The sequence below is a fragment of the Hyalella azteca genome, unplaced genomic scaffold (assembly GCF_000764305.2).
Source record: "Hyalella azteca isolate HAZT.00-mixed unplaced genomic scaffold, Hazt_2.0.2 contig5045, whole genome shotgun sequence".
Taxonomy (NCBI): Eukaryota; Metazoa; Arthropoda; class Malacostraca; order Amphipoda; family Hyalellidae; genus Hyalella; species Hyalella azteca.
The window spans coordinates 70,681-83,065 of record NW_025935250.1 but is presented as its reverse complement, the minus strand read 5'-3'; positions in this window follow the sequence as shown (position 1 = coordinate 83,065).

The window sequence follows — 12,385 nt, the reverse complement described above, 5'->3', positions numbered from 1 at the left end:
AATTTGACTCCTATTTTACAACTTGCTTCGCTTCCCGGATGAACTGAGGTTGAATGCTTGTAAAAGGTATTCGCATTGAGGAATTCTGCACTCTTTAATTCCTATCTTGAAAAATGCATTGGAATATTGGAAGCTTTAAAATAAACACTAACCAACTTCGACGCACACAAAAATGTTCACAGTCTTAATATAGAAAGTTAAATTAATATATGTAGAAAATATTGATGAGATGTGGATCAATTTTCCCTTAGAAACAACCTAGCTGGCCCAACCTAGTTGCACATTTCTTAATTTGAGAATTTTTATTCATTGATTTATCAGTGATAAAAATATTCAGATGGCGAAAAAGTTATATTCAGTGTAATTGAGATTAATGATTTATTGAAATACGATTTATAAATTGATTTTAAGAGTTAATTCAAAATTTTCCTAAAACTATGAATAAAACACTCACAACATTAGTCACTATATAAACCGTCAAGCAATCGAATATATGACAACATCTTGTTCTTGTTACATCGGTTTTTAGGTTCTATCTAAAATAACTGAAAAATTCATGTATATTTTTTTCTATTTATAGATGTTTCCCAGTGATGATAAGAATGCTTCATATTATATCGGCATATTCAAAAACTCATGTCTTTATTTTTAATGTTGCCGAAATTGTTTGCGATGATGCCTAATTTGTAGTATAATCCTTCGCTTAACGCCATATACTGTATAGTGTATACGCTGGCCACTTGTCTAGACTATTATTTATATTATAATCCACCGGTATAGAGTATACTGTAGTTCGCCGCTAACTAAGACCATACTTTCGTGGCCTGCAGAATAGTTTCTTCTCTCACGAAATTCGTTAACCAATATTTATCTGATTATCTATCATTTCCTTAAAAGTGTTATCATCGAATTGAAAGCTACAAGATACATATTCTACCTCTGAATCAGATACAGTTTAACGTTGAAGGGGGGCAGGGGTTACTAATGTCCAATACAAATGATTATAAAACTCTTCGTACAAGACAACCTGTTACTAGTTCATATGTCCGTATACCTTATATAGTCCAAAGACCTAAATTTGTAGAAAGAACAATATACAGTATGTATGTAATACGCATGTGCATATCGGTGACTCATGTAAGCGTAATTACAATAGAGAATTTAATCAATGTTTATACATAGAGCAGTTCTCATTGTCAAAATGATCGTCTCAAACTACCGCGACCAATTTGATGCAATTAATTGGCGCTACGAATATTCCTGAGGAACTTGGTTGGCTCGTAAGGAAATTGTCGACTTCAGCCCTGCTATGCATTGGTTAATGAGCTGCTTCCTGGTTACTGGTGCTGCAACTATGAACGACACTAAATGCATTATTGCGTGAGGAGCTGAAAGAATATGAATATTGAAGTGAAATAATAAACAGAAATTAATATTGAGCGTCGATTCCTGGAAATATTTTGTTTGAAAGCCATAATGGCCGTTTATCGATGAACTCAAATATACTCGGTTGTGTATCATTACCTGCATAAAATAAATAAGTTCAATTAATCAACGTCAGAAATAATTTACCATGAAGGATTAGATCGTAATTTATAATAATACGCTTCATCATTACGGGATGAATTTGGCGGCTTCTGTGCGAGCAGTTTCTGCTTAACGTCCACCTTAACTTCTGTACAGACACTAATTTTAATAATATGCACCATAAGCATGAACAATTTGTACATCAGATTCATTGCGATGAGTAAGTTAATTTAAAACAACGGCAGAATCAAGGGACCAGTTGAATGAACGTGCTTAAATTACGAGAAATCATTTAATTATACCTGCTCAAAGTGAAGCATCAGGGGAGTCTTGTATTGCGCTTCATAAATGTTTAGTAACTGCGGAGTGCAGACAAGCAGAATTATCTGAAGTGCAGGAATGGGGAAAGCGCTGGATTAGATGTAAATATTTTGTTCGCAATGCTGGCTAGCCAGAATCATTCGGTTAGCATTCGTAAAGAGAAATACATTCAAAACAGAAAGCTAAAACTATAACATTAATCCAAAGCATTAGTTTTGCCTCGTACAACGACGAGATGCAGCGCTTATCATAGGTTACCGACACAATATTAAGCTTTGGATGTGAATAGTTCAGCGTCAAAATCGTCTCACTTTGATATATTCATGAGATTCGGCATAAAATTTTTGTGTGAATCAAGTTTCGAAATAAAAAATAATTTGTTTCCAGATGAATATTGTACTAAGATTTATTAGCTCGAACATCCTAAGCATGATTTTGCTCATATTTTTTGCTATGAATCCTGAATTTAATTCATTCTTGATGTATTTCATCTAAATGGGTTTCTGTAGCGCTCAAATCAATAAGTTCCTGTCCAAGCGATATTTCGATATTTTTCCAGAAGTATATAGCAGAAAATCTATTCATTTCACTTTGCCCTACTCTGGCAGTTTTCTGAAACCTTGTACAACGTATAAACATCCTATTCATGAAATATTTTCGGATGATTGTTTGCACGTTTTTCTGGTAAATCATTTCACTATTGGTTGCTTTTTCAGGTATGGGTATTTTATCCCTGCCTGAATTTGGTCCTCTCTGGTTTACGAGTACAATTGTGCGCAGTGTGCATCAGCGTATATCAAAATAGTACCCCCTACTTCAGACTAAACACAGTGTCAAGAGTTTCCTTTCTGGAGTTCTTGGCTCACTCGCCCATTCAGCAGGGCACCCCTATGCCCAACAGTGAGATTTGCCTGTTTCTGGGAGCGATTATAAACATTTATGTTCCACCTCTGTCGCCTCAGTTGAAACATTGCCTTAACACCGCTTACAGTTCTTATGCTTGTGACATTATTAATCGATTGGGTTTTCGTTCCTTTCACTGTTCATTCAGGATTTAGGTTTTGTGCCTTCAGTTTAAAATGTGGTCTTTTATATATCTATATATATATATATAGGTTTCGTTGAAGACCAGAGAGTATTTCTTATTGACAATTTTCTTATTATTTTTCTCGATTCGGCGAATTAGGCTCTTGATAGGAAGTGAAAATCCAAATATCAGGTTTCCAAGGGACATTTTATTATAATTTTACGACGTTTCGAATATATATATATATATAATATATATATATATGCAAGTTTGATTGAAGACCAGAGCATGCTTTTTACTTACAATCTTCTTGTTCGTCTTTTCAATGAGTCGAACTAAATTTCTAGCTGGAGCCGGGAGATCGAAAAGCAGGTTTCCGAATGACATTTTAATAGATTGCAACGTTTCGAAAATACAATTTTCATTATCAAGCTGGAGATGGTTTTACAACATTTGAAATTGAATTTGAAATGACTCAAGTACATATGAATGGTATAGTGGATACAATAAAATAAATAATGTGGATACAACAAAATAATTTTCATTCATTCAAAATTCATTCGGAAACCTGCTTTTCGATCTCCCGGCTCCAGCTAGAAATTTAGTTCGACTCATTGAAAAGACGAACAAGAAGATTGTAAGTAAAAAGCATGCTCTGGTCTTCAATCAAACTTGCATAAGAGAAAAGCTTCTGCCTAAATACACCAATATATCTATATATATATACTTTTGTACTTTGTGTTTTTTATCTGATGATCGAGCGCATCTCTAAAACGCGCATTATTAGATAATTTTTCCAAGAGATGGAACATTAGTTGACTGCAGCGTTTTTTAATTTCTCCTCGCATACTCAATTTTGCAAGCTGAAAAGCTCAAACTCTTGAGGCATACTTCAATAAGTTATCGTGTAAGAGGCAATTCAGACAATTCAAATTTTTGCAGAGACTCAATTTGAGAACTTGTTATCAGATAATATTTTTTCAGCATTCGCACTGCTGCGTTCAAAACATTCAACGCAATAGCTTGTAAAAAAAGTCGCACAGCGCTTCATTTCGTCCGTTATAAATTCCAGGCACACTTGACCCAATACAATGAAAACTGTGCGGCGCATAAATGCACTGAAAAAATAACACCTGCACAGATGGCTGCATCTCGCGGCTCTACTAATTGTGATCGTGGCCGAAACACAGGCGGCCGACCATCGAATAAACATTGGCCGTCGATGATCTGATGGCTATTTTCCATAGAAGTTTTTCCGGACAGCAATCATTCCCCGTTAATTGCTATGCAAATGCTCTTAAATATGAAAGCCCTAGAGTACACTTGCTGACAGACCGTTTCAGGATATTTGTTTATTCATCAGGAACAGAAGTAATTCACAGTGGCTAGAATAAATGCGTCAACATCGATTCTACAATGTCATCAATTCAAACGAAATGTTAAGTTTTCGAAGAGTCAATAACACCGACTGATTCAATTTACCTCGAAGCAGTTGAGTACAACGGAACATTAAGTAACTCTTTCCGCATGATGTAAATTACCATTTGTCGAGGCTACTTCCATCGTGTCCTGCCTGTATCTATTCTTCTTGTTGTTATTATTTGCATAAATTTTTCAAATGACAAGCCTCTTGCTATTTCAATAGCATCAGCACTAAGTTGACGAGCCAGCTCCCTAATACAGTGTTACATTCCCTACTTTACTCACGTTTGTCAAATTCTACGATAATTACAACCCGCTCCATATCTCTAATTATTGTTTCGCATTCACAGATCAACTAGACAATTATGGACATTTCTGAACATAAATCATTTTTTTCGACTTGAATTAGTTTAATTAGACGAGAGAAAATATCGAGACCGTCGTGCGTATAACGACTCGCATGGCAGCCGAAACTGTCCGCTCGACAGTTGGCTCCGCCATTAATGTCAATGCATATCTTCCTCGTCCTAAATTTTCCTATTCTATTGGAAAAGATTAAATGCTTGTCGCATCACAAAGACTGCTCCAGAAGAGGTGGAAGTTTGCTGCAGCTTTGGAAGTCAACGAGATGTAATTAATAAATTTTCGCAAACTTTTATCTGAATGAAATCGCTTTCAATCTAAACAATTCTGACAAATTCACTTAGATGTCGTACAGGAATTAACGTGCGCGCTCGGACGTAAAACATTGTGTAAATTTCTAAGAGCAGCAAATCATGACTGATTAATTCATGTCTTTTTGTAAATATCTTTTAAATAATGAATCATCACGGACTGATGAAGAAACATATTAATTAATAAAAAATGTCGTGAGTCGAATTTGAGAAAAATATTAGCTCTACATGAAAGAATAGGCGTTTCGGAGCATTCTTTCAAGTTAATTTATCGTGTTACACTGGACCAAGTTAGGAAAAGTTTTGTAAATTTTATAGTGATCATGGGACGAGTTATCGACCTAGTTCATTCATCACTAGATAGGTAGCACCACTGGCTTGATTTTTGATGATGTTTGGGTTTAGTTCCATATTTCTTGACCACTCCGGACCTGTTCCATCTTTACAATGAGAACGGAGAATGAAATTTATGAACACCAAATTTCTACTTGAAAAGACAAATTATAAAAGAGTTACGAAATGAAAGTGTGAAAAAATATTATGTATTCAGTTGTTTTAAATATTTCACTACAGTTGTTATATTTGATCTTTAAAAATAATGATATTGACAATTTCATGACTACTTTCGCTTTGCAGAATTGGGGTAACTTTTACCCAAACATTTAAACACATCTTGATTATTTTGTAGTCATTTAGGGGTCTCAATACGATTTTAATTTATTGAAATAGAGGTTGTTTATCCATTTTTATAGATTAAAAATTATTTTAATATAGTAGTATCTATGGCGTTGAATAATAGGCCTGGATAGGCCTGTCGCCGATTCTTGTACTTTTCTTTCATGTCAATTATAGTCAATTACAGTCAATTTGTCAAGAGATGGAGATATTAAAGCTATGAAATACGCTAATTTCGGGTTAATCTAACAGCACTTATTTATCGCTTTGTCTTAGTTAGAATCTTCTACTTACTCCAGTCACTCAAATAATAAAGCTTTATCACGAATGGCGGCACAATTCTTGTTGTCACCGCCATTTCCTCAATCAAAGTATTCGGAAATACACCAAAAAACATAGGTTTGGTTTCATTCAACAGAGCTTCACATCAACTATGCACCCCGTGTACTCATTACATTCAAGGCAAACATGGGGGGGGACTGTCTTTAGTAAAGGTCTCTGGGCCAAACGCCCAGAGACCTTGTAGCCAAAGAACAAAACTCTTGTCTATTTCTCGTAGCCAAATAACGAAACTCTTGTCTATTTCTCGTAGCCAAAGAACGAAACTCTTGTCTATTTCAATTAATTGTTGATCGAAATATGCCAAATATTGAGCGATCAGAGGTAAAATATTCATCGATAAAAAATTACGTTAATTATAAATTTCCTGAATTAAACCCCGCTGATGAATTAAGTTGATATTTCTATAATAATGGGGAAAAATTTATGGAGGTCAAACCATTGAAATTTGGTTTGAAGAAAGACAGGGTTTCTTGCTCATCAATTAGAGGAGTTGAAGGAAACTTCGAACAGAGTTCTTTTGAGAACTTTTCGCTCAGCCTTGCATGATATGAGAACTAAGACCAGCACTCAAAGTTTGTTCTTGGCCAGCGCAAACTCTGGCAAATCCTTAAAAAGCTGCCTGCTTAGTATATCAGATGAAGTTCTTTGCTGAGAAGCAGCTTCAAATCAGCTGGGCTCTTCCTGTTAATTCGCTGCAAGTTACGTTATGCCATTGACTGCTTGATTTTCTGTTGGCTGTGAAAAATTATGAATGATCTGCTGACATGGCTATGCTCGTTTGTGGGAAGGTTAAGAAGGTGTGACTCTGCATTCATAATAAAATCAGAAGACTTTAATCAAAACTTTTTTAATAGAATCCACCGAAACTACCGATCGACAGAATTTTAATTGTTATCCGTTTTCAAATCAGCTTCTGAACTTTAATATACCATTTATAGCTGGGTGTCAGCTTGGACTTCAGCAACATGATTTTTTCGTGGTCAATAAAAGACTTCACCATCGTTGAGCATCCGTCAGAGGAGATCTTTTAAAATTACCAAGTTGCTTCATAAAATATTTAATTCGCTCTCCCGATAGATTCCAATTTACCGAGAAAGAAGGTCCGGAAACAGCGAAGCGGTTAACCCGAAATCGGATCGAGCCCGATACAAGGGACCGCTTGGCGGCACGTCCAGCCAAAAGAATGGCCTCACTTATGGATATTACGAGCATGGATACGATATCACTTATGGATATTACGAGCATGGATACGATATCACTTATGGATATTACGAGCATGGATACGATATCACTTATGGATATTACGAGCATGGATACGATATCACTTATGGATATTACGAGCATGGATACGATATCACTTATGGATATTACGAGCATGGATACGATATCACTTATGGATATTACGAGCATGGATACGATATCACTTATGGATATTACGAGCATGGATACGATATCACTTATGGATATTACGAGCATGGATACGATATCACTTATGGATATTACGAGCATGGATACGATATCACTTATGGATATTACGAGCATGGATACGATATCACTTATGGATATTACGAGCATGGATACGATATCACTTATGGATATTACGAGCATGGATACGATATCACTTATGGATATTACGAGCATGGATACGATATCACTTATGGATATTACGAGCATGGATACGATATCACTTATGGATATTACGAGCATGGATACGATATCACTTATGGATATTACGAGCATGGATACGATATCACTTATGGATATTACGAGCATGGATACGATATCACTTATGGATATTANGTGAACTTGAATTTCTCAATTTAATATGAAATGTATCAGTGTTTCATTACAACCCTCTCTTTGTATTTTCTTTGCCGTAACCTGTCCAAAAAGAGAACCTTATTCACGTGCCAAATCAAATGCCACTCGGCAGACCACCTGACAAAACGATAAGTAACGAATACCGGTATCTTGAACCTGAACCTGATCGTAACGTAAAACTGGTGGAGTAATTCACTCCGATTCACCCAACTTTAAAAGATATGAGACGATAGGAAACGTCTCTCTCTCTATATATAATATTCTTTAAAAATCCCTATTTAATCAATCGGTATTTATTCATCTATTGCAATATTGGTTGAGAGTTATGTATACACCGGGTATTAACGAAAAACTTATGGCGGGACATGAAAATTCGAGACAAAGAAAATCAGTTTATTGAAGGATGTTCGGCCATGTTTCGCTGCTGTTCGTTCGAGTCTTGAGATGAAAGAATAAACGCGCCAATCCCGCCAAATTCGTTCAACGAAGTGCCTGATGACGGATGACGTCAGAGTCACGTGATCACGTCGCTGGTGTATGGAATAGCAATTGGGAAAAATTAATCAATTACAGTCAAATAACATAGGAAAGAGTTTCTAGCGCCAGTATGACTAGAACCCCTTTTTTCAATCCATTTATCAATTCAATCAATTAAAATTGTTGCTATCAGTTAATTCAATCATTAGTACGCTATCAATTATCATTTGCTTTAATTTTAACTAAATAACGCACATCGTCTTTATTATAAGAACAGGCCGTGAAGCGGCTTAGGATCCTCACAAAACACCTTCCGACACAGAAATGCACGTACTTTCCTCCGGACTTACGGTGTATGGATTGAGGATCGGCCTGGCTTAGGATGGGTCACACCGTCACATGGAGCGGGTGGAAGTCGACGGTCCACAGGGCGGCTGGCGTATAGTGAGCTTAAGTCTCCATCAGTGCTCCACAAATGAGGCTACAGCAAATCGGTAGGGTGGGATCCATGAAGTTTGGTTCTGTCAAAGGTCCGAATGAATCCTGCGGGAGCACTGTGGTATCCAGAGAAGCTCACGAGGTGTGTCTTGCAAGTTTTGTCTTCAATTCCCCCGTAGGCGATCCTTTTTCTTAATAGATTTATTAGAAGCTCGGAAAGAGAACACGTACATGGCTATGTCAGGAAGGTGTTTTGTTTAACGAATGCAAATTAAATTTTACTAACGCTATGTTAGATTATTAAGTGAAAATTATTTACGGTAAGTTTTCTTTATGATCAAAAGTTTCCCTCAAATATAAAGATATTTGATATGTATATTGCTTTATCGGTTGTAAATTGTCCGGGTTAAGAAATTGCCTTTTTCAACCCGAAAATTTACATAATCACGTAGATTTTAAGCGAAATTTTCAAAGCATAATTTGGTACTCTTCAATTGACCAGCTGCTTGACTGATCCAGCAGTGCTGGATTACACCGGCCAGCTGGATGTCGTGGTCGGCGCTCATACCTCGAAGAAACTGCCCGTTCCGACCGGTCTGGCCGTGACCACGCATTACGCTTAATTTCCTGAATAATTCCAAGCTAGATACTTGAGGCCCAAAAATCTATAATGATTCTGTATTTTTAGTAGGCCAAGAATGGGAATTTTTCCCTCAGATTTATGGCATGAAGGTAAGTGGTTTCGGCCAAGACGGACTTTGAATTTTCTTAAAAAAAGTTGATCGGTTTTAAAACCAGTGGCACAAGGTATTTCTAAAAAATATGTTTGTTTGAAAATATGCCCGTAGCTATTTTCTACTTCCGGTTTTTTAAGAAACTCCCATTTCCGGGCTGCGATGTACCACTTGATTTCTAAGTTATTTTGACTGAAAACATCAAACTGGTTACGCTGGTGCATAACGACTAATAATAACTTTGGTAAGATTTTTATTATACTTTTTATTTTAATTTTGATTATTATTATCATTATTTTTCTTAATTATTATTATTGTTATTATCACTATTATTATTATTATTAATATTATTATTATCATTATTTTTTTAATTATTATAGTTATCCATATTTATTGGTGCTCATTTGCAGAAGTGAAACTGATTGATTTAGATTCAGCCAGCTTTCGGGGGAAGGAATTTAAGGCATTTTTAACGCACTTTTCAGATTCGGCCGTGTCCGTACCGAAGCTATCAGGTGCCAAATACGCGCGCCCCACGATCGCCCCAAGCTCGCTCGGTCTATAACCGGATGCTAATCAGACGCTTATTTCGCTCGTACAACCAGCGCCTAAAGCGGACATATAGAGCCGCTAATTTGCACGCTGGGCGAGTTAAAGGTGTCTTTGATTTTTGCATAAGCTTAGCACCCCCAAAATTTCGATTGGGCATATAGGGTTGTTGACTCTAAGCTGCCATCCTCTTCAGACGTCTCCCTCTAATCTACATCTTAAGTGTACATACGGATTGTTGCAACTTTAATAAAGTTCTTTATGGCAGTGCTTAATATGTTACCTATATATTTGTTATACCTGACGTGGAGAACCAATGGAAAGCATTACAGTATTAATCCGAAAAGATTATGAAAATTCGGTCCAATCCGTTAGTTTGAACGTAGATAGCTGAAGTCCTATCCTTAATGATGTGGGCCTCAGTTGTCCTCAGTAGATTGGCATCAGATCATCGAATGACGATGCTGGTGCCTTTTTCCAGCACCTTTCTAGTGATGGTCTCGTTGTGAGCCTCCCTCAGGTGGTTGCTTGGTATGAAGATGGCTAATGAGACGACGGCTTAATGTCGTAGCCGTGAGCATTAATAACAAGAACATTTTCAGGTCGTCAATCAAAGACGTTTCAAAGAATCTATTCTCCCATCCTATACTATACCTATAATACAAGTTAGTTAGGCGAATGATTCACTGTGGAATATTTGGCGATTCTTTATTCGTGTTTTTACTTCTATTAGGTTAATGGCTTATTTAGGAACAAATTTATTTTAGTCCATGGTGTTTTCGCGTAGTAACTCCTGATTGCAATCATATGGAGTTTCTTAATAACTATTTTAAGGCAAGAGACTATTATCATGAATTCTACATGATAATGAGTGCAGAATCCTTAATGTGGTGACAACCAAAAGCTGCTATACCCCTTTAAAAACATAGAGTCAGAATCGTTCCAACACAAAACACATCCGCAGAGAAATATGCTACCATCATATATGGCATTGACAACGCTTCTATAAATACCTATAAGCAATAATCTATCATCAGTAATTTCACATATAATCTAAACACGATTTATAACGATCCAGGAGCCCTGTTTACAAGCGCGAGCTGCTCGCATCATAAAGGCCATTGAGGTCTCGAGTTCCCCCTTAACCCAGGTAACGACTTACTCTGATCAATGCGACGCCTTCGTAATGACATCGATGACTTGAGTCAAAGCATTCAGCGCTGATGTTAAGAGCGCCACCAACGCCTAATGTGGTTGCATGACTGATTTCCAAATCAGAGATTAAATATGAAAGCCTGTGAAGGCGCGTTAAGCCTTCGCTACCTAGACACATTTACAGGTCCATGCGATTGATAAACAAACCCACGAGGATTTTAATTTTTTATACATTTAATATTCGATAAAAATTCGAGCAATTCTATTTTAAACAGAATAAGTAAATGAAATTTGGTATTACAGTCAATGCACTAGGAATTATGCAATTCATTTAATTTCAATGACCCTTTCGCTGAACAGACTCTCTGACTCTTTCATTGAACAGTAATAAAGTTATGATTAATTACTGACAAACGTTTTGTTTAATTAGGGTTATTCCACTCGATATTGTTGTTCGACGACAAACAGAACACTTGCATGTTACACTCTCAGTGGGAAAAGTTTTCAAGAAATTTAAACTAAGGTGCTAATGACGATATGAAAACATATAAAACATTTTTCTTAAACTCAGGTTTACTTTTGTTCGTTTTTACGTACGTTTTTTTGTTCGTACTGGAACTATTCAAATACTCCAGGCCAAGATACGCGAATTACCTTCAAAGAAAAATTAATAATCAAATAATTTCTGTTTAAAAATTAGCTTCAATTCGTCGAGATGTGTCATGTGTTCATATTATTATTCGTACATTATGCGTAAATTTATGGTTTATGGATGCAAATCTGATTCATATTTAATGCAATAACGCTAATCCATGAAGACATGAATAATTCAACATTGCTTCATCTGAGAACTATGAAGGTAAAATTTTTGTCTTAACTGTTTAATCCGACCCAGCTCTGTACATACAAGTTCTTCTAATTCCTGGAAAGCACTACATATTCCTTCCTCTTTGGTTTTACGTAAGTTTAAATTATTCATTTCAACAAAATGAAAAGCGAAACTTTTTTAATTATTCAGACGTAAATATTGAAGGCTAATATTAAAGCTTCAACCCTATCGAAATTCGAAGACCTGTCAGCCGCTGGCACACGGACGCCCCAGGTTCTTATGGCCGGGTAAATTAGAAGCTCTATGTCCGCATTAGGTTCCGGTTGCCGTAGCGAAATAAGCGCCGAAATGGAATCTTGTGAAATTACTCGTCGAGCTTGGGGCGATCGTGGGG